General features: G+C 45.4%; 1 protein-coding gene across 1 annotated transcript in view; it reads left to right on the top strand.

Annotated features, from left to right (window-relative positions):
* The window catches only part of GNA14 (G protein subunit alpha 14), a 195279-nt gene that overhangs the window by 157857 nt on the left and 14681 nt on the right, over positions 1-22741 (top strand). The window lies entirely within an intron of this gene.

Genomic DNA, 22741 nt, shown 5'->3' with positions numbered 1-22741 from the left:
AACCAATCTCCCCTGTAGCACTTTAGCTGTAGCTTTCTTAGGCATTTGCCACTTTCTGTCTTATCAGTCAGTTATATTTGTAGATGTGTAAATAACTTAATCTCCTATAAGCTCTTTGTACGGAAATGGCTGTTGACTGAATCCATGGCAGAGTATTCTATAGCCAACATGGTTGACATGGCCACTTGATGGGCCCAGACCCTGATCATTTCTCACACGTGTTTTATAGTCACCTGTATTTATCTCCCAGCCTCCTCCCTCTCTTTCCAGTTTATTCTCATTGAAGATACTATCCAAAGTTACCTGACCAGGCACGCCCCTTCCTAGTATGATTTAGTGCCACCATGTCCTCAGGACTTAATCCAGGCTCCTAACCCTTACCAGCCCCCATCTCCCTGTCCCCCACCACCTCCCACCCTGGACACACACACGCACATACACAGGCTCACTGGACATCCTGAAGGTGCCATGCCCATTCTGTACCCCTGAGCATTCTCCACTCCCCAGAGTGTCTGGATGCCTGCTGGTGACTCCTTGCTGTCCTCCAAAATATAAATATTTCTTCTTGAAGCCCACTCCATACTCTTACCTTACTCTGCCGTCACTTATAAGCCCAAATAAACCTGCTTCTTCTGCTTGGGTTGCATATCACCTGAACATACTGGGGTCCCCTGAACATAGTTTGGGGGATTTTTACACAGTTATGTGGACATATCTGTCTCCCTGCAAAGGCTGTGAACTCCCTGACGAGCAGAGACTTTCTTTTTATCTTTATAACATCAGCATCTAGTCATCTGACAGGTATTCAGTAAATGTTTGAATGCATGAAAACAAAATCCAGGAATGCCTTTGAATTCTGTAGAGGAAACTGATGAGTGAAACATAACTAATCAAGCCAAGACTGTCTCTTTATAGCCTCCTGCAAAAGAAAAATTCTCCAAACCAAGTCTGCAGCAGAACTTTCTGCATGATGTAATTCTCAACCTCCTCTGAAGTAATTCACACTCCTGATTAAATGCTTGAGCAATCCTCTGATACTCCTAAATGATTGAGAACTTCTGGGAAGTTAGCATTGTCCACCCAACTGACTGACTGACCTAATAATCTTTGACCAGACTTTTTTTTTTCTTGTTGTCAGTCTTTCCTTGCAGAGTGCTTGAAAGAAAACTTTGACACATGCTTGTAAACAATTTGTCTGGAAAGTTTTTGGTTTTTTAAAAACACCAGTCATCTTAAGACTATTTTTGGGCCCTCCCACTTTCACAACAACTTATATGTGAGTGTAGTATCTTGTTCATTCTCTCTTCACTCCATCTTCCCTTCCCAGCCCTCCTGAGCCATAGAAGAAGGCACATACTGAGTCTGGGAGGATGGATGGTGGTACCATGTGAAGGAAGGGTGGGAACAGATGGTTTGCAGGAGAGTGGGAGTCTCATGCAGTTATACACAACAAGAGAGGAAAGGGGAGGTAGTGTATCCTCGGAGGAGGGCAGACCAACAGATTAGCAGGGCACAGCCCTTGTGGACTGGCTAAGGAGCTTGGATTTCATACATGTGCCAAGGGATGAAATTGACCTTAACCAGAATCTTCTGAAATTCAGAAAAATATATACTGCATGTGATTGGAGTTTTAAGAAGAATAGCCTTTCTATCAGTCAGGATAGGCTAGGGTGTGCTGAGAAGGAAACAATCCCCAAACCTCAGTGGCTTAGAACATCCAAGATTTATTTCTTGCTCACATCACATGTCCAAGCAGAGGAGTGAAGGCTCTGCTTCATACCATCATCACTCAGGATCCAGGATAACAGAGGTTTCCCCATCTTATGATGCCTTTGCTCCAAGGTTTGTTGCAACAGAAGAGAGAAGACAGAGAAATATATAGCAGCAATTAAGCCATTAATTCCAAGAGAACCATTCTTCTTGGAAGTGACAAACATCTCACATGTCATTGGCCAAAGAGGATTGCAGAGTCACACCCAACTTCAAGGAGGGCAGGAAAAGATAAATCTTTCCATATTCCTGGAAAGAGAGAGGTGCCTGAAATATCTCTGAAGACTGGGAATGTCTACCCCACATAGCTAACATGGTACAAAGACAGAATAGCCACTTCAGACCTTGGAGGATGTTCTAGATGGTGGTGAAAAAGAGAACTCAATTGACCTCTGCATGTCTGACTATAAGAGGATTTTAGGCTTTCAGAATGGTGGTGTGAGGAGCTTGGTAGACCCTTTCTCCAGTGAAACCATTTAACTGGTGAAAATTGTAACAGCCATTTAAAGTCTGTGGAAATTGTCCTAAAAGCATACAGCAAATAGAAGCATTTATTCAAGAAAATCTCTATCTCAGTAAAAACATTGAGAGTTGGTAGCATTTGAGCCGTGGTCTGTTCTCATGTCCCTTCCCCTTGCTCCATGTGATGAAAGCTTTATCCCAGGGTGTGGCTGAGAAAATGCAAGACGCAGCTCCTGGTCTTCCCCCCAAGCTCCTAGAGCCCAGGGGTGTGGTTTTGCTCTGGGAGGGGCAGGCTGCCAATGTATCTCAGCCTCTGCAGCCCTGTGTGTGGAGTTGTCATCTCTGGCAAGTATGGTTGCGAGGTCTGGGCTCCCTTTCCTCACTCTTACTCATGGGGCGTGGGCTCTGTCCCAAGTGTGACAAACTGAAGATACTGGGACCTCAGTTGCCCCCTCCCAGGCCTGCTTGTAGGGTGGAGGTTCCATGTCAGGAGGGCCAAGAAAAGAACACCAAGGATGATCAGTTCCCAACTAGAGCAGAGGTTTTACTCCAGGAGAAGTGAGCCACTGTCCCCACCCCCAGGTCTGGCACAGGATTCTATCCCAAAGGAGAGGCAGGATGTGAAAATGACATTTCCTCCAAAGAGGACTGACTTTACTTAGAATAGAGCATAGAGAAGTTCATGCCTAGGGTCATTGTCAAAAACAATGGAAATCTTGGTGGTGAGCAGTTAAAAGGGTGCTGGTAAGTCAGTGATACTAGTAGCAACAAGCAAAATGGCAGATGGAAAAGAGACAGCCAAGAATAACCCTCCTGAGATCACACTCACCCCAAGGGGTCTAGAAGGCCCTTGTGCATGCAAAGTACTGAAAAGAAAAAAGCCTGTCAACCTAAAATCCTGTATCCAGCAAAGCTGTCATTCAGAAATGAAGGCAACCCTCAACATTATTGGTGGGAATTTAAAAATTGGGGCAGCTGCTTTGGAAAACAGTTTGACAGTTCCTCAAAAAGTTAAACATAGAGTTACCCACATTTCTACTCCTAGGTCTGTATCCAAGAGAAATGAAGACACAGGTCCACACAAAAACATGTTCATGAATGCTCATAGCAGCATTATTAAAACAGCCAGAAAGTGTAAAAAACTCAAATGTCCATGGAATGATAGATAAATGTGATGTATTCATACAATGGAATATTGTTAGGCAATAAAAGGAGATGAAATGCTGATACATGCTGCAACATGGATGAACCTTGAAAACATTATGCTAAGTAAAAGAAGTCAGTCGCAAACACCACATATTATACGGTTACTTTGTATAAGACTTCCAGAATAGGCAAATCCATGGAGACAGAGAGTACCTTGCTGATTGCCTAGAGCTGGGAAAGTCTGGAGGGAATGGGGAGTGAGTGTGTATTAGTTTCCTAGGGCTGCTGTAACGACAGCAACAACAAAAGAAACGCCCACAAACTGGATGGCAGAGCACAAAAGAAATTTATTCTCTTGCAGTTCTGGAGATTTAAGTCCAAAATCAAGGTGTTGGTAGGGCCAGGCTTTCTCCACACACTCTAGGAGAGGATCCTTCTTTGTCTCTTCCTGCTTCTGGTGGCCGCAGGCATTCCTTCACATGTGGCAGCATAACTCCAATTTCTGTCTCCATGTCTGTGTCTGGCTTCCAATGGCATTCTCTTCTCTGTGTATGTCAGTGTCCAAATTTCCCTCTTCTTATAAGGATACTAGTCATATGTATTAGTCATGTGCCCACCCTAATGACCTCATCTTAACTTGATTACATCTGCAGAGATCATATAACCAAATAATGTCACATTCGCTGGTTACCAGGGGTTAATACTTCAGCATATCTTTGGGGACTTCTTTTTGGGAGTGATAAAAATGTTCTAAAATTGATTATGAGGGTGGTTGCACAGCTTCTTGACTATTCAAAAAAACCATCGAATTGCACATTTTCAGTGGGTGAATTGTACGTCATGTGGATTATTTATTTTTTTTAATAAATTTATTTATTTATTTTTGGCTGCGTTGGGTCTTCGTTGCTGCGCATGGGCTTTCTCTACTTGTGGAGAGCGGGGGCTACTCTCTTGCGTTGCACGGGCTTCTCATTGCGGTGGCTTCTCTTGTTGTGGAGCACGGGCTCTAGGCACATGGGCTTCAGTAGTTGTGGCACGTGGGCTCAATAGTTGTGGCTTGTGGGCTCTAGAGCGTAGGCTCAGTAGTTGTGGCACACGGGCTTAGTTGCTCTGCGTCATGTGGGATCTTCCCGGACCAGGGCTTGAACCCATGTTGCCTTCATTGGCAGGCGGATTCTTAACCACTGTGCCACCAGGGAAGTCCACGGCATGTGAATTATATCTGTATAAAGTTGGTTTAAAAAAACGAAAGAGAAATAAAGACATCCCCAGATTTAAAAAGAAAACAACAACAAAAACAGAATTCATGGCTAGCAGGCCTTCCTTTAAAGGATGTTCTTTCAGGCAGAAAGGTAGGGACACCAGACAGTAATTCAAATCCACACAAAAGAGAGTTCCAGTAAAGGTAGTTGTATAGGTAATGATGAAAGACAATATAATTATATATGTTTTGTTTCTTCTCGTCGCTGATATAAAAAGCAGTTATATAAAAGAGAGGAATCCACACATGCATTTTTACCCACATGAAGCCAGAACGACTCCAGCATTTCTTCTGAATTGTAGTCATTCACTTAGACCGGTTCTGTCAGGCTTCCAAGGTACTCCCTGATCCTGAGATTTCCTGGCTTGTTCAGGGCTCATGGAGTATTGGCCTGTTGAATTTGGCATTATTCTACCACTACCCCTCCTGAAATGGAAACCAAATAATCATTTTTGAGACATTTCTACTTTCTTTTGATATTGATTAAGAAGCTACATATGTTCTTTGCTAAAGGAAAAAAAACTTATCTAAAAGCTAATCACACTTTCTAAATGACAGAAATATTTGGCTGGAGTTAAAAACTAAAGGTTAAGGATAAAGGTCCATTTTCTCAGATTTAATCCCTTGGCCATGGTCCTGTCCTGTGCCACACAGAGAGATTTTCTAAAGCAAAGGTCAGCATCTGTCTTAGAAGTGACCGGTCTGCATGTAATGCAGCCTTTTTTTCTTTTTAAAATGACATCAATGGATTCCAAACCGTTTTCATTAGCAATCCTGGGTCTTGGGTATCTGAAGTGGAGAATTATTGGCTTTGCCCACATTGTGGCAGCTGTTTTGGGTGCTCTGTGGCTGTGTCTGATTACGGTGAGGATCCAGAGTATCTTTTCTCATCCAGAGGACAAATGAGTCTCTGCATTGGTGTGAGAGTTTTGTGATTCCCATGTTCTACTGCCATTTGCTCTAAAATCTAAAGGAGAGCCAATACAACTCTGTATTCTGAAATGGCATGTCTTGTATTAGCAGCAAAGGATCAAGAGCTTGGTTTTTCAAACCCTACTCTCTTACCCTGTGCTTCCACCTCCAAGCTCTTTAATGTCCTTGAGTTGTTGCCACCAGGGGGCAGTGGACTGGGGGCGAGGCTGAAGTCACAGTTGAGTTCCCTCAGGAGGGAGCTCAAGTGGGTCCTCCCCCAGGAGAGGAGCCGTCTCCTGGAGAGGCCATCAGAGCCCAGTGGGGAGGCCCAAGGCAGCAGATCTGGGGAAGGAACTTGGCGTTTGGGGATCTGTGGATCCTGGTGGAAGTTTGAAGCTGCCCTTGCTCCCTGAACCCTAAAATGCTGAGAGGGGCTGCAGAAAGGGTGAGCCAAGTCTTTCCTGACCAAAGTTAGGGACCTCTAGAGAGATTGCATCCGGCTCTTTCAAGAGGGAGCTGACGGCAAGAGCCACAGTGCCTTTCACGGCAGGAGAACCCCGCCATTACTGGCAGTCCAGTCACCAGACCCGGGTGCGGGGGGCTTGCGGAGAAAAAGAACTGCCCGCCTGGTCATCCTGGCTGAGTCCAGGCCCAGGGAAAGAGAGCCAGCAGTCGGAAATCAAAGAGTCGGCAGGGTTGGCTCCTTCTGGCACCTCTGAGGGAGACCCTGTCCCATGTCTCCTCCTAGCTTCCTGCAATCCTGCTGTTCCTTGGCTTGCAGATGCATCAGGCCAATCCTGCCTCTTCTTCCCTATGTCTCAGTGTGTCCTTTTCTGCCTCTTACAAGGTCCTCTCATTGGATATAGAGCCCACACTAATCCAGTATCATCTTATCTTGATTCTTAATTACATCTGCAAAGGTACTATTTCCAAATAAGGTCACATTCTGAGGTGGACAGAAATTTGATGGAGACACTATTCAACTCACTAGAGTTGGGAAGAGCTTTCTGACAGGTTTGTAGGGTAGGGGACCATGGGAGAGAAACCAAAGCAGAGAAGAAAATGAGCTTGTTCAGGAGGGGTACCAGGAGCAGTCCTGGCACAGAGACGTGGGTGCTACAGAGGGCTCCCCACGTGACTCGTTGGTGGCCTCCCAGAACCACAGATAGCTTGGTGGGCAGGTCATCTTGGCTCCGGCCACTGTGAAGTAGGGGGATGGGGCAGAGCATGGAAGTGCCTGGCAGAGAGCAGCTGTGAGATGCCAGGAGGATAAAAAGGCACTTTGTGGGCCCCATGGGTTGTGAGAAAGCTTTGTACCTGTAAGTCGGGGGAGTTTGGGGTTGAATAAGGACACATTATTATGCTTGGCGACCGAGAAGCTGATTTGACATTTGGAAAAAAAACAAACAAACAAATGAAAGTTGTTGAGGGATCAGGCGTTGCTAATATTTCATAAAGAGCAGGAGAAATCATGGCCCAGCCTCCCCTGCAAGTCGGATTGATGGGGGAGAGCCCAGGAAAGAGTTTGCGGGCAGAACCTTGCAGATGGAGGGCTGAGAGTGGTGAGGGCTCGTCAGTGGGGAGAGGGCACCGGGAGACACATCGTGGAAGCAGGAAAGGCGGGGGCCTTGTGCGCAGGTGCAGGAAAGAGCACGTGGAGGCAAATAGGAGAGGCCAGATGTCACTTCGGCTGAATGCTGCAGGCAGGAGGGCGCCCGGGGCACAGCAGGCTTGTGCTGAGCTGTAGGCCATCCTGTAGTAAGACCCCTCTCTTCCTTACTCTCTTTTCTAAAATTGTGGTGAAATATACATAGCGTGAAATTCACCACCATAACCATCTCTAAGTGCGCAGTTCAGGGGCATTAAGTACATTGTTGAGCATATTCCTTCTTACCATGTGCGAGGGGTGGAGGGCGCTAGTGTGGGGCAGCGGGGGCTGCTGGATGTTGGTGACAGGGAGAGTCCCATGAGGAGGTGGCCTGGCGATTTTGGGTGAGGGGATGAAAAAGGTGATCCTCCCCAGCTTGTTCTACAGATAAGTGGCTTTCTGGAGCATGGGGAAGTAGGGCAGAGACCCCATTCAGAAGCAAATGGGCACGTACTGCTGCTTTCTCCCCTCGAGGAGGTAGCCTTGCTAATGCCAAATTTGCTTCAGAAGCCAGGGAAAAGCCCCCAAATCGATAAGCAGTCCCAGATACAGAAGCGCCCAGATTTCTTTAGTGTCTTTACTACAGTGAAATATTGGGTTGGCCAAAAAGTTCGTTCGGGTTTTTCAGTAAGATGTTATGGAAAAACCCAAACGAACTTTTTGGCCAACCCAATACAACAGTAAATTGAAATGGTACTTTAGCACAAGTTCTTCTCAAATATGGGCATACTTAGACCAAAAGAGTATTTGTTGTGTATCTGAAAATCACACCTCGCTAGCTGTCCCCTGTTTTCATTTGATAATCATATTCTGATGCAACTTTGATACCTGGGCTAATTAAATCCTGAACTTAGGTGAACCGTATGTAGTCGTGGTGGGGTCTCTTTTGACCAGCCCATGACCCATCGGAAACACTGCAGGCTCGTGCACACGTGGTCAGCCCATCCCTAACCCCCGACTCTGCTCTGTCACAAGTGCCACCAAGACAAAGCACCCACGGCTCCCAAATACCCCTCAGGCCACATGGAGTTCCTGGGAGACCCCTCTGCCCCCTTCAAAGCTATCTACTTGGATCTGGTTTCACCTACAGGAAGTGGGTGGTGGTTGCTAGAGGACAATATGGGCCAGCCTGGTGCCCCCCAGAGGCAGTCACTCCAACCCCACAGTCCTATCTAGAGAGAGGCCAGGACATACACTCTGAAGAGTGCAGGGTTGGGGTGCTAGAAGGGACTCCACAGAGCCAAGGATAAGAGGCTCCTTGGGAAATGTGGGATGCCCTGCTCTCCCAGCGCTGCTCCCGGGCAGAAACGCCTGTGGGTTCTCACTGCACAAGGAAAAAAACAACCGCATACGCAGCCAGGATTAAAACCACCATTTCGAAAGCACATCATTAAAATAAGCTGTGACCCAAATATTTGTTGTGGTGTGTTTAAGAGTTTTTCAAGCCATTGAAAAGAATGGAAAAAGTGAAACACCGCCCCACCCCCCCCAAGAAAAAGAAATAAGGAGAAAAGGGAAAGAACACCCCAGAGCAAGGAATGTTTTGGATGACTCTCTGGGAGTTGTGTGGCAATTTTTTTAAATTTTCAGAAATAGAAGCTCAGTATGGAGGGAGGACTATTGCAGAAGTAGGTGCAAAGCATCATTGGAGCATGATTTTGAGAGTTTACAGGGTGGCCGGGTGGGTGGAGTGTCTGTAGTCCGGATGGACATGCATTTGAAATGAAAGGCACGCCAATGGAAAACATGAGCGCCTGAAACATGATGTTAAATTCAGTGCAGAGAGTAGGACAACCTCACGCAGCTCCTTGGATGTCCAGGAGACCGGCTGTCCTCTTGGGCACTTTTTCACACATTGGTAGGACCTTGCCTGTCAGCCGCACAGAGCTGGCAATTGGAGCATTGAGGAAGTCACATGGACAACTCAGAAGATGGGCAATTGGACTCAGTCCCGTTACCAGTCGTTTGCTCATGGCTAATGGAAACAACTTTACCTCTCTCAATTTTTTTTTTTTTTTAAAAGGATCCTCACACATAGACTGTGTGCACAGAACTCTTTTTTTTTTTTTTTTTTTAACTTTTGGGTTTATTTATTTATTTATTTATGGCTGTGTTGGGTCTTCATTTCTGTGCGAGGGCTTTCTCTAGTTGCGGCAAGCGGGGGCCTCTTACTATCGTGGCCTCTCTTGTTGCAGAGCACAGGCTCCAGACGCGCAGGCTCAGTAGTTGTGGCTCACGGGCCCAGTTGCTCCGCGGCATGTGGGATCTTCCCAGACCAGGGCTCGAACCCGTGTCCCCTGCATTGGCAAGCAGATTCTCAACCACTGCGTCACCAGGGAAGCCCCTCTCTCAATTTTTATACACTTCAAAGGACATACCAATAAAATTTGAATTTATAGAGCACTGCCCTCCAAGTGGTTAATATTCTACTAGCCTTAAAAGTAGCAACAAGGATGTGCCTTCCACTAAACTCTAACTCTCAAACTCTCTCTCACTCCTATTCACTAAACTTTCCTGTCAAAGAGTGAGAATGTCTGTATCTTTATCCAGATGCTATTAACTGTGAGATAGACTCCAAGATAAAAATTCAGACCATGTGATTCGCTGAAACTTTGTGATGCAGTGTATAAAGCGGGCACCGAGGAGAGTCTCTCTACTGTCAGCAGGTGCAATCAGAGAAGCTGTCACTAGGTGGTGCCATGAGTCATAGTGGAGTGAACCATATGGCCAGACTCTCCCTACTGACTGCTATTTATGGGCCTTGGTGAGCATGTAGACTAATTAGTGAAGCTTATTTTTTCTATAAACATCACATTGATATTGATATTTACGTAAACCACCACCAACAATCTATCTGATTTCATTTTATTTATTTTATTTTTATTGTCTAAATGATATTCTCAGAGGAAGGGTTATGTGGACTGCCACCGGTGGGGACCTTCCGAATGTGCCTCTAACTCCCGTCTTCCGTATTCTGTGTTAAGAAGAACCCGCTGTATTCCTCAGTTGCGTGGTGAATACCTGAAAGTCTTCTGTGTGGAAACAGTTGCGTTATGCTGGAGGGTTGGTGTCAGATGCTCTCTTAGATTTGCTTGCAACTCACTGTGGGAGAAGCTTACCTATTTCCAAGCTCTTCTTTTACCTCTGAAGGCCTTTTTCCTCCTTTCTTTTGAGAAGGGCTTGGCTATTGAAGTCTGTATTCCAAGAAACTTCATTTTAGGTTGCAGAAGAGCAGTTGGCAGGCAGGGGGTGCAGGAAATCATTCTTCTGGCTCTCCCAGTGCCTACGATAATCAATAATCTCTATCTAGTCTGCAGGGTTTCACAGGCAACTGCTACACCCACTCCTTCCTCCCTTTAAAATGTAAATGTTGTAAATTAGTTGAGCGTGGTGGTTAACTGCATAGATTTTGGGGTCAAGCATGCTGGACTTCCTTGGCTGTTCTACCAACACTGTCTCTCCTCCTCTCTAAGCTTCAGTTTCCTTCCATATTAAATTGGGATATTCAAAGTATCTAATTTAATAGGTTTGTTGTAATGATCAAATGAGATAATGCTTATACAAGGTGGTCACATAATAATGGTTCGGTTTATACTAGCTATTGTTATTTTGTTAGTTCATTTGTATTCATGCCCTATTTCCTTATGTAACACATTGGAAACTACTTATAAGAATATACACCTTAAAAAAAACTCAGTGCCAGAAAAAGTTTGAATTAAGAAAGAAGAGTGAGGCTGAGGGAAAAACAGAACACAGGTGTTATAGGATATGAGTACTCATCAACTTCTACTGAGTTACATAGACTGAGCTACATATTTGTTTCGGAGCTTCCCACTAGCTAAAGTGAAAAGAGAATCAGGTTCATGTATATGATTCCTATGGACTACAAGGCAAAACCTACCATTCCCTCAAGGAAGCATAATTGTTCTTTGTTCTTTTTTTTATTATTGAAGTATAGTTGATTTACAACGTTGTGTTAGTTTCTGATGTAGAGCACAGTGATTCAGGTACAAATATATATATATATGTAGCATATATATGTTTTATATATGATATAGAACATATCATATATATATGCTGTATATAACATATATATATGTTCTTTTTCAGGTTCTTTTCCCTTATGGGTTATCATAAGATATTTGAATATAGTTCCCTGTGCTATACAGTAGGACCTTGTTGTTTATCTGTGTTCTTGTTTCTTAATTCTAAAAATATATATTTCTTATGGGGGGGCAGCATACAGCAAATGCCAACTGATGTAAGAGCCTGTATCCCCAACAAGAGCCCTATATGAGATATCATAGGAACTCCCTTATTATAAGCCAAGGGAAAGGTAAACAGCAGTTATGCTCCCCAGAACTGTGAATAAGACCAGGTTGTAGGCAGAATTCTAAGATGGACCCTCTGGTGTACTCACCCTGCATAATCCCCTCCCCTTGAGCGTAGGCAAGACCATGATCAACATCACTTCCATGATTAGATTATATCATATGACAGAGGGGAAGGGATTTCCTAGATGTAATGTCCCTAATCAGTTGACTTTAACTTAATCAAAGGGAAGATTGTCCTGGGTGGCCTGACCAAATCAGCCCATTAGAAGAAGTCCTAGGGACTTCCCTGGTGGTCCAGTGATAAAGAATCTGCCTTCCAATGCAGGGTATGCAGGTTCGATCCCTGGTCAGGGAACTAAGATCCCACACTGCCACAGGGCAACGAAGGCCACGTGACACAACTATTGAGCTCGCACACCTCAACTAGAGAGCCCACGTGCTGCAAAACTACAGAGCCCACGCACCCTGGAGCATGCGCACCACAACTAGAGAAGAGAAAACCCGCTCGCCACAGCTAGAGAGAAGCCTGCGCACCTCAACGAAGATCCCGCGTGCCGCAGCTAAGACCCAATGCAGCCAAAAAAATAAATAAATAAAAATAAAAATAAAACAAATAAATAAATAAAAGAAGAAGAAGGAGAAGTCCTAGAGGCAGGGAGATTCTCCTGCTGGCCTTGAAGAAGTAGCTGCCATGTCGTGAGAGGGCCACATGGCTGGGACCTGAGGGCAGCCTCTAGGAGCTGAGAGTGACCTTCAGGGGACCGCCATCAAGAACCCTAGGGCCTCAGTCCTGTAATCACGAGGAACTGAATTCTTCCAACAACTTAAATGAACTCGGACGGGCACCCTGAGCTCCAGATGACAGCACAGCCCAGCAAAACACCTTGATTTCAGCCTTGTGAGACCCTAAGCAGAAAACTCAGTTACAATATGCCTGGTTCCTGGCCCACAGAAACTGTGAGATAGTAACAGGAGATTGTTTTAAGCTGCTAAGTTTGTGGCAGTTTGTCATGCAGCAGTAGAAAAGTAATACAGATACTATGGCTGAAGTCCACAGCCTTTGGATAGATGTAGAAGTAAAGCCTAGAACATCAAGGGTATTTCCTAAACTGAATTGAATATAACGTTAATAGAGGGAGATGTTAATAGATGTGCCATGAAAAAAGGAAGTCTTCTATTGCAGACCCTAACTGTTCACATCAGAGAGAAAGCCTTTGTTCTGCTGATGGGACGGAGTCAGGTTCTTGGGTTGTGAGCAACAGGACCAAGCTGGCCTACACGTGCCCAGGAGTTTATGGAAGGGCTATCCTGGAGGTCATGGAATCAAGGAGAAGCCTGAAGAAACAGTCTCAGAATGGACAGGAACCCAGAAACTCCTGGGGTCTCACTACCAAGAAAATCCTTGATGACCTCATTGCCACCAAAATAAAAGAGTTTCATCTGTTCCTTCCCCCCTGTCTCCACTGCTGTCGTCTAACTTCTGCTCAAGGCTGACAGTGTCCGCTGAGTGTGAACAGCCTGACACTGAGCCACCGGAGAGCAGGATCCCTGAATCAGCAGACCTGCCGAGATCCACAGAATAGCTCCCCCAAAACCACTGTAGCCAGAAGGAGGGAGGCTGGATGGTGGACCACCCGCAAGCTAAGGGGGTCCACGAAAGTAGGATTGAGCTTGTAAAGGTGGAGTAGAATCTGAGCTCTTCTCCCCTTCATCTGAGTGTTAGTGGAAAGGGGACATCACTCTTAAAAGGTGAAGAATTTGGAGCTCCTGAACTACAAAGCTGCAGGAGAGTGGGCCGAGGAGGTGGAGATGGAAGTGGGGGGTGGAGCCGCTGAGATGGCAGGAAGCTGCTTGGGGCGACCCTGCCTTGTGAAAGCCAAGGTTGTGAACAGTTGGGTGCTCCGTGGAAGGGATGGAGAGGCTGAGCTTTGTGCCTGAGCAACTGAGAAGAAATACTGAACCATGAAGATGCAACCCCTGGGAACTGGCAGAAATTGTGGAAGAGCTTCTGACTTTCACAGGCCATAGAATTGGCTGGGGTCTGAGCCGGTAAGACCCTATGAGAAAATGGGTCCCCAGCTGCCACTTCAACGACATGAGTTTGGCAAGTTGTGTATTCTAAATCTCTTTGGAAATTCGTAATGAAACGAGCCTATTAAAGGTTCTGTGCTCTGTTTTGGGCATCTTTACTCAATGTTGTTCTACTTGTTGTGGTTCTATTTGTTGCTACAAACTTTTCACTGCTGATGTTCAGTAAGTTGTCACTAAATGCTGCATTTGTTGATGGAGTCCTGCTGTAGTTTCAGGGATTTTTTTCCTAACATGCATATGTGCATTCTCATTCTCATGTTTAACGTTCTGGTGAAACATTCCAGTGATCAAACGTTTAAGAATTGGGTGTGCACAGTTAACACAATTTCATGAACTGTCATACCCTGTTAATACACATTGCTCTTTGATTTAATATATTCTATCAGTATTGACTAAATACAATGATTTTCATGCAACATTCGTTTATTCATTCCAACAATATTGATGTGCCAGCCACTGCTCCAAGCACTGGGGTACATCAATGAGAAAAAGAGACCAAGATCCCTGCCCCATCAGGGTGCATGTGATGCATGTGCGTGCAAACACACACACACACACACACACACTCAACTTCTGAGAAGTCCTGAAGTTAAAAAAAAGTGGGTAACTGTTTCAGACCTTGTCCTAAACTTATTTGGACAAGGAACTTCTTTGTGTGTTACCTACAACATTTTGTAGAGTCATGGTCTGTATAATATAGCCCTCTGGGAAATACTGACAAAGGCATAGCTGGACTATGTGTACTTCAGAAAAAAAATCCATAAATATCATTTGTTTCAACATTTGATAAGAGTCAGACAGCAGAGAGATTACTGATAAATTCTCCACCAGGGTCTGGAGTGCAGATATTCTTTGTCGCTGCTTAAAGCCACGTCCATATGCTTCCCATGTCCAAAGAGCAGGTGACTTCAGCAAATAGTACTGAGGCCTCATCTGAGACTGTTACTTGACTAGATGTCGATCCCTCACCCACTGACAGGACAGGGATATTTCCAAGGGATTCTGGATCAAACAGTGTTGCGATTAGATGTGCAGCGATTAGATGTGCAGCGGTCTTCGTCTCTTACTGGACAGTGACTCAATCTTAAGTTAGGATCTGTCGATTTATATCCGCTCCCCGAGGGATCCAGCGTGACACCTAGCACAGAGTAAGCGTGTAGTCCACTCAGTTGACCTTCAGAGAACATATCCAGTTTTTTACACGAATATCTACCACCTTCATGTACTCAGCTCATTTATGGGTTGGGAGTTTTTGACAGGAAGTATGGAACTTGGTTAAGTGTCTGTATAACTGTGAGATGCTTGAGGAGAAGGCACTTTGCATTGACCCCAATGGGTTTCGTTGTTCACCCGGTTACTGCAAGCAATCTCATGTCATTGCTTGGAAGGGTATCTGAGTGGCTTTGGGCCATGTTGGCACAATCCATCTGAGATGGAATAACCTGAGGTCCAGAGCTCCCAGGTTTACTGATGAATATGTGATAAGGGAGGGAAATTGGTTTGGGGGTAACATCATCTTTTGGAGGGTACCTGCCTGTGATGCTGTCTTACTGGTTATTTTGGGGATAAGTAAGACACAGGAGAGAGGTGGGCTCATCACGCATAGGTCGTGTAGATGATTTTTAGGGCCAACCCAGAATAGCCTTAACCTTGGGTGCCAGGAGCAGAAACGGCCCCTCATCCTTTGTGGTTCTGTGCTGTGTGTTCCTAGTTCTTTAACAGTGCCAATCCCTTATGTCCTCAACTAAATATAATTCACTCATCCTCTTGGAAATTATGATGACTGCTTCTGGGTTAGAAAGAGCGATTAGGGTGGATATGTTTTCCTTTACACTTTGAAAGAAGGGCATCCACAAGACTCAATGTTTATGAAATCTAATGATGAAGGAATACATCCTTTAGCACCATTAAATGCTAATGTTGAAAAGATCTCCCCCACTCACTTCTCTGTGATCATTTTACCAATGAGGAAACTGAGGCCCCAGGGTCAGATGAATTGATTCTAATAAAGCTCCTAATAGGTGGATGAACTGGAGTTATATCCTGAGTCCCTTCCTGCCTGAACAAAGCTTCTCTAACATGTATTTTCTCCACGGGGTGCATCCCAGCCTCTTGTGATAGGCAGTTTGGCACTGTGCTGGGAGCCCACTAAACAATGAAGTCACCCACAAAAAGCATAAAAATACAAGAAACCTAACACCTAATGGACTATGGAAAGGGCACTTGATTACTGTACAAGAGCTGAACAAGAAGGCAGAGCCTGAGTTCCCCCTCAGTTGGGATCGTGGGCACTGAGCGATTCAAAATTCTCACTGCTGTATGCACGTCTGTAAATGGCTGTGAGTTTTTATTTTGGGGTTACAAATTTTAGCAAGTAGGTGAAGTTGCAAATACAGAATCCATGAGTAAGGAGGACCAATGGTATGTGTTCCTGATTTCGTGGTGGCCCGTGAGCCCCAGGCGCTTAGGAAGGCACAAGGGAGTGGGTGAGGGCCAGGCCCCAATCACTTCCATCTATCGGGAGTTTACTGGGCTCTGGGCACTGTGCTGACACTTTATATTTTGCTGGGCTGACTGCAAGTCCCATGGCAGAAATGATTAGAGACCACAAGAACCCCTCACCTTGCCTTGGTGTATCCCATCTTGTAAACCAAGGCTCAGGACCAGTGAGCATGAAGGATTGTGGGTGGAGACAGGAAAGTCTGACCTGCTGGGAACCAGAATTCTGAAGTCCCAGCATCCTGCTGTCCCTGGGACAGGTGCCCTGAGGAGGCAGAGGGGCACAGAATACCAGTATCTTCCTGCCCAGCTGCAGCTTCTAGTCGGCCCCCAGACCAACCTCATCACACTGATTTTCCGTGTTCTCTGCTCTTTCTAATGTTTCATGTCTGGGTGTGTGTTTGGGGGGTGTGGGGTGGAGTCTGAGTCACTCCGAGGCACACAGAAGGGATTCTAGAATTATGCCTGGACCTAAGATGGCCTTTAAAGAGAGAGACGTCCAAGATAGAGCCTCTGGCTCCATGTCAGGGGGAAGAATTTCATTCTTAATGTTTGTCCTTCAGCTCAGCCGTGGAGGTGCCTGCCTGGCTGGTATTACTGAATTAACTCTTGAATCTAGCGTTTCCTTCCCTTTGCCTTTGAATAGAAAACCCGTTTTACAGGAGGAGGGAGGATTTTTTTTTTTTTGGAGTTGCCTTAAAGAGGCCGCCTCCTACTCGGATGGCTTCTCTTGAATGTCAACAGTGCCCCAGAAGAATATGGGGACCTTGCACCCTACTCCAGGGCCAGCCTGCTTGTCTTGGATTTCAGGGTTTCTGGAAACATCTGGTCTGGGTCCCAGGCTGGTTGACACAAGCATAGACTTACAAAACAAAGAATGTAATATGACACCTTGCGAAACAGGGACATAATACAATGGTCCTGCTTAAGGAAGTAATGAAGGAAAAAAAATGGGAACATTCTCTAAATTTTGTGAAAAGGAGTCTGAATCAGAAACAATTCCAGCTTTTTCCACTGGGTGGTGTTTTCATTTAATTTTACAGTATGCTTGCAGTCTCAGGGCAGGTTCACAATCCAAATTAGTTCTGGGCTTTGCCCTTGGAAAATTTTGAAGAGTTGGGGAAATGTACTTAGGTGGAATTCTGTTGCTTCTTACACTAATTAAATATGTTTTTTTTTTAGAGGATTCCTTTTTCCATGTCCTATATGCCTATTACCATCATTCCCATAAAGACTGGAAACTTGAGTATGAAAAACAAAGTGTTTTTCATAGTTGTTAGGCTCCTACTGAGCATTGGGCCTGGCAAAGAGTGGGTGCTTCATAGTTATGTTGCCACTGATTCGACGAAGGAAGGAGTGGAGATGCAGCAGAATCCTCCTTGGATGCACTTACTTAGAAATTATCTGTCTATACCAGAGTCAGCCAAACATTTTCTGTAAAGGGTCAGCGAGTTAAGTATTTATGGTCAGCTTTGTGGACCCATACAGGCTCTGTTGTAACAACCTGACGCTGCCTTTGTAGCTGTGACATGAGCCCCACAGTGACAGGGCGTGACTGTGTCCTAATAGAACTTCATTTACAAGAACAGGCAGGGAGGTGGACCTGGCCCACCTGTCGTTGACCTTGGTCTATGCAAAAGCACACATGGGCACCTTGCAAACCTTGGAGATCTCTGAGACAAAGAGAAGAGACTGGGAGTCTGTGAGTGGCAGAGACAGTGCTATATGTTGACCACATCTCATGTCCGTCCGCCAGGAGGACCACATTTCCCAGCCTCCTTTGCAGTCAAATGGCCCCTTGTGACGAGTTCTAGCCCGTGAACCATGTGTCCACCATGTTCAGACCTGGCCCATAAAACATCCCGCCTACTGCTCCACGTTCTCTTCCTCTACCGCCTACTGGGTGCAGGTGATCCAGTGCAGGACTTGAGGGCCCTGGGAGCTGGCAGAGCCACTTGCTGGAGGGAGCTTGGGTCCCTGGAGAACTGCGTGGAGCAGAGTCCTCCCCATCCCCACCATCGATGCATATTGGACTGGGAAGGAGTGTAAAATAAACCTGTGTGGGTTGTCAATCGAGGTACTGATAGTTGGGGCCATTAGCCTGTTCTCTCTAGTATTACCACATTTGGGCTCAGATACGGGTAAAGGAAAGACACTGAAAAATAACTGCTCAGAGCCATTCTCTCCAGGCCAAACAGCCTCCTGTCGGGAGGACCTGTAGTGTTTGATGGGAGAGAAGGGGGATCAGGAGGTTTTGGTGCTCACGTTCTCTTGGAAAGTATGTGTATAGGAAGTGGTCCTACAGTTTGGGTCTGAGAATCTGGGGCCTTGAAGAGAGAGCCACTGGGAGGTAGGCTGGGGGGGCATGGCAGAAATGAGGAGACCAGAGATGAGTGGCTTTTTTAAAAAATTAAATATGATCCACCACTAAGCCGTGTACCCCGGCTGTGGCCAGTGCCTTCGTGCATCTGGTTTGTCTCTGCTGGTTCACGTGGGTTTCTTGGAGCTAGCCCAGGACTTCTCCATTCTCACGTTGCTTCTCTTCTCTCTCTTTATGGGTGTGTAAAGTAAACTTTGATAGCCGCTAAAATAAATCAACACCAAAACTTCAGTGGCTTAGCAAAATCACTGTTTATTTCTAGGTCACATCTATCTCAGTCCAATGGGAGTTGGTGAGTGATGGGCTGTGCTCCACACGGTTCCTCAGGGATCCAGGTCTCCTGCACCTGGAGGCTCCCCTCCTCTTGGCCCTCATCATCCTGTCCTTTCAGCTGAGAAATGAAAAAAAGGTTAGAGTGGAGGAGGGATTGCATGGGAAGGTTTTAAAGCCAGCCCTGGTAGTGGTGTGCATCATGTCAGCCCAGATTCCATCACTCAGGACTCAGTTACATGACTGCAAGGGAGACTGGGAAATGTAGCCCAACCTATGAGCCCGGTAGGGAAATAAAACAGGATTGGTGGACCCAGAGCAATCTTTGTCTTAATGGGAAAACACTTGGAGCTCCCAACAACCAACTTTACATTAAATATTTGGAACCAACCCATTCTTGAACTGAGACCTTGCCAGTGCTTTTTATATCTGTAAGCCTTTATTATGCCTTATTTTCTGGAAGGGCCACAGACAGAGTCCAATACCAAAGAGAGAATAAGATTTCTTATAGCTGATTGTGGTGCTACAGGAAGCCGACGGGGGAGCAAAGCATTTATTACTTTCCCTTCAAGGGGGGCGGTGGAGGGTTGGGGGGTATCTTTTGGTCTAGAAGCCCCCCACCCATCCCCAGCCCTGCTCCTCTGGTCTCTCTTCTTTTTCTGCCCCTCAGACTTTCTCTATAAGTCCTGGCCTTCCCAACATCAGGGCTCTGGCCACCGTCATTCCCAGCTTTATGTGGGAAGGACCTGAGTGTGTCCTGGCATAGACTCTTCAGTCCTCCCAGCAGATTCTGCAGAGAGGCACAGGCACAAAAGAGACAGATCCTCCTCTTGCTAATTTGAACAGTCTCTCATAACCCAATCTTGATGTGCTAAAAAAAACTAGAAAACTCTCAACTACAGAGGGAGTGGGATGAAGAAGATGGTAGATAGGGACAGAAATCCCAACTTGCTGCGTAACATGACCATGTTATATGTGACCTCTGGGCACATGCAGTTAAAAGGGCCTAAAACAAATGATTTTCTGAGAAGGGCAGCTTTCCATTGGACCAATATACTCATTCTTTCTGGGGGTGCAGAGCGGGGGGTGGGCCTATACTTGAATATATTCAGGACCCTGGCACCTGAGGGAGTTCAGGTGCTTTCCGAAGCATCTCAGGGGAAGGAATGTTGTGTGAAAGGTGATATAGCAAAGAACTGGTCTGGTCCCTGCACTTTCACGGTGCTGCCTTTAACAAGCACACTCAGGAATCCACATTCATGAGTACACGAAGGGCGGACACAGCCCTTCTCTTTATAAACATCAGGCCACCTCTGGTGGGATATCTCAGCCCATCCTCTCACTCATCCCCAATTGAAATGTCTCCCTTTCTTTGATCTCTTAGCGTTTGTGTGTGGATCTGATGTAGTTCCTGCCAAAAGACATAGCTGTAATTTTGGAACCCTCAAGGGCAGGGCCACAGTCCTCTTTATATTCCCAGAAGCAGGCCTGGATTCTAGCACGGAGCAGGCATGTGATACTGTGCCCCTGAATGATGATTGAGTCTGGCTGCCAGTGCCTCGCTGAGGTTTGGGTCCATTTCGGTCACCCCAACTGAGGCCTAAACTGTTACCATCACCTAGACCTAAGGGTTATAGGGTATTTTGCCCCTAAATAGAATTGAATGGACCAGCATGGAAGATTCCTGATTGATCAGGAAGTCAGTCACTCAAGCGATGTGGAATAGTGGATTCGTTGTAGGGATTGCACTGTATGTAGCTGTTGGAGCCGTGAGAAGACGTTGGAACTGCCCTCTGCATATCTGGGTTTGGGCAGCAGGGCTGGTAGTTGGGAGAGAAGCTGGATGTGAAGGAGCCAGAGCAAAGGCAAACTGGAACCTACAGAGACAGACCGGAACCCGTGAAGGCAAAATGGACCCCACAGGGACTAACTGGAACCCTGTATCTGCCTCTCACATCTCTGTGTTGACAGTGAGGTGACTTGCAGCAGAAACTGGCATCCTTTGCTGGGACCTGCATGTATGTCTGCCCAGGATGTGGAGAAGCTGAAGGAGAAGGTCCAAGTGGGAGCTAGGGTGCTGAGGCCCAGCTGCTGCACACCCCCCATCAGTGAGGTTGACCAGAAGACCAGTCACAATGTGTGTGTGTGTGTGTGTGTGTGTGTGTGTGTGTGTGTGTGTGTGTGTGTGCGCGCGTGCATTTGTACTAAAGCAGAGCTCTCACCTTCAGAACACAATGGCCACTGTTTCTCCCCTGACTCCCAGATCCCTTTCAAATTTCTCTTGTAGCAGATCCTAACCCAGAATCATACAGGGAAGGGAGTGCTGGTAAATGTCCTAACAGCTTCGCCAAGTTGACACAGTGTAAGACCAAAGATTCCATCTCTCAGCTGCGTTATTAACACTCATTGTAGCTTTGGATGTTTGTGCCAAAGTAATTTATGGCAGGACTCTTTGGAAAGAGCCTTTTAAGTTAAACCCACTGAAGTTTTGACTGACAGGAAAAAATAAAGTAACTTGGCCTTTCATGCCAACACTTTGTGGCCAGTGATTTCTGTTATTTATTTTTGTTGGAGAAAAGATAGGAGAAAGAGGAGGACAAAGATTGGAGTAGAAATAAAGATTTCTTTTGAATCTTGAATTGGGTTAGAAAAGCTTACTTCCCATTCTGAGTGTGGTGGAAGATTGCCTTTCTATGAGGAGAAATCTAGGTAGCTTTAGACCAGTGGTTAAATATTCAAATGCCTGCACAGTGAGTGGGGTGGGCTGGTGGCAATGGTGGCTGACAGAGAGGGCATCCCTGCTGGAGCCAAGAGTTGCTAAAGAAATGGGAATTAGAAAGTGATCAAAAGAAGCTGGAAAACCAGTTTTTTAAAATGTGAAATCTCAAATTAATGGTCATTTTTGTAACTCTTCTTGGTGTGCTTGAAAAAAGTATATATTCTAGTTATTTTGAATATAGGGCTCTACATGTGTCCATAAAGTCCAATTTGCTGATTATGATGTTTGAATTGTGTATATCTTTCCTGAATTTTTTGTTTATTCTATCAGTTACTGAGAGAGGTATGTTTCAGTTTCCTGTAAGATGAAGATTTGTCCATTTCACCATTTAGATCTTAGAGATTTTTTTCTTATATTTATATTTTAAGCCTATGTTATTAGCTGCATAGAACTTTAGAACTGTTATGTCTTTCTGAACCTTTTTGTCATTTGAACTATCTCTATCTCCAATTATACTTTTAACCTTAAAGTCTACTTTTTCCCCACAGCTTTACTGCGGTATAATTAACAAATAAACCTTAAGGTCTATTTTTATGATAATAGATTCCTCCTTCCTCTGGGTTACTGTTTGCATGGTATATCTTTTTGCATCTTTTTACTTGTCACCTCTTTTTGGAGTTGTCTTATCTTCTTATGCTTGGTTCTTTTTGTTAGTGTGCTGGACACACATGAAAAAATAATTCGAGGGTGAGGAAGATGCAGTCTTCCAAGCTTCAAAGAGAAATTTTCTTTTCTTCTGCCAGGTGTCTGGGGATACTCAATTTCTGATATTGTGGTGATTCCGAGCTGAGTTGCAAGTCACTAAGAGCTACCCCTTGGATCCCAACCCAGAGCCAGAGGGCTCTAAGGGCCTTTGCTCTTGCTAACTTCGAGCCCAGTCACCCTCGTCCTGTAATATTGAAAAAGGAGCTGCTCAACCTCACACTGCTCCTTCTAGAACAAGCAGAAGCCCCAGGAGAGAAAGGTTTCCCAAAGCTGTTCAACTCCTTGGATGCCATCCTACCCTACACTGTGGCCCAGCAATTACTTACTTGTTCATTAGTTTCCTGATTATTCTTGAGCATACTTTGAAAAATTTTGTCCACCATCTCTAGCTGTCCTAGTGGAAGAGTTGATCTAAATATCCTAGTTCTTCCTTTACCAGAAGCAGAAGGCCCTTGTTTTTTTTATAGAAAACATTCCTTTCTCT

This window comes from Balaenoptera musculus, chromosome 6, assembly GCF_009873245.2.
Source record: "Balaenoptera musculus isolate JJ_BM4_2016_0621 chromosome 6, mBalMus1.pri.v3, whole genome shotgun sequence".
Lineage (NCBI taxonomy): Eukaryota > Metazoa > Chordata > Mammalia > Artiodactyla > Balaenopteridae > Balaenoptera > Balaenoptera musculus.
This window is presented reverse-complemented; position numbering and strand designations above follow the sequence as displayed.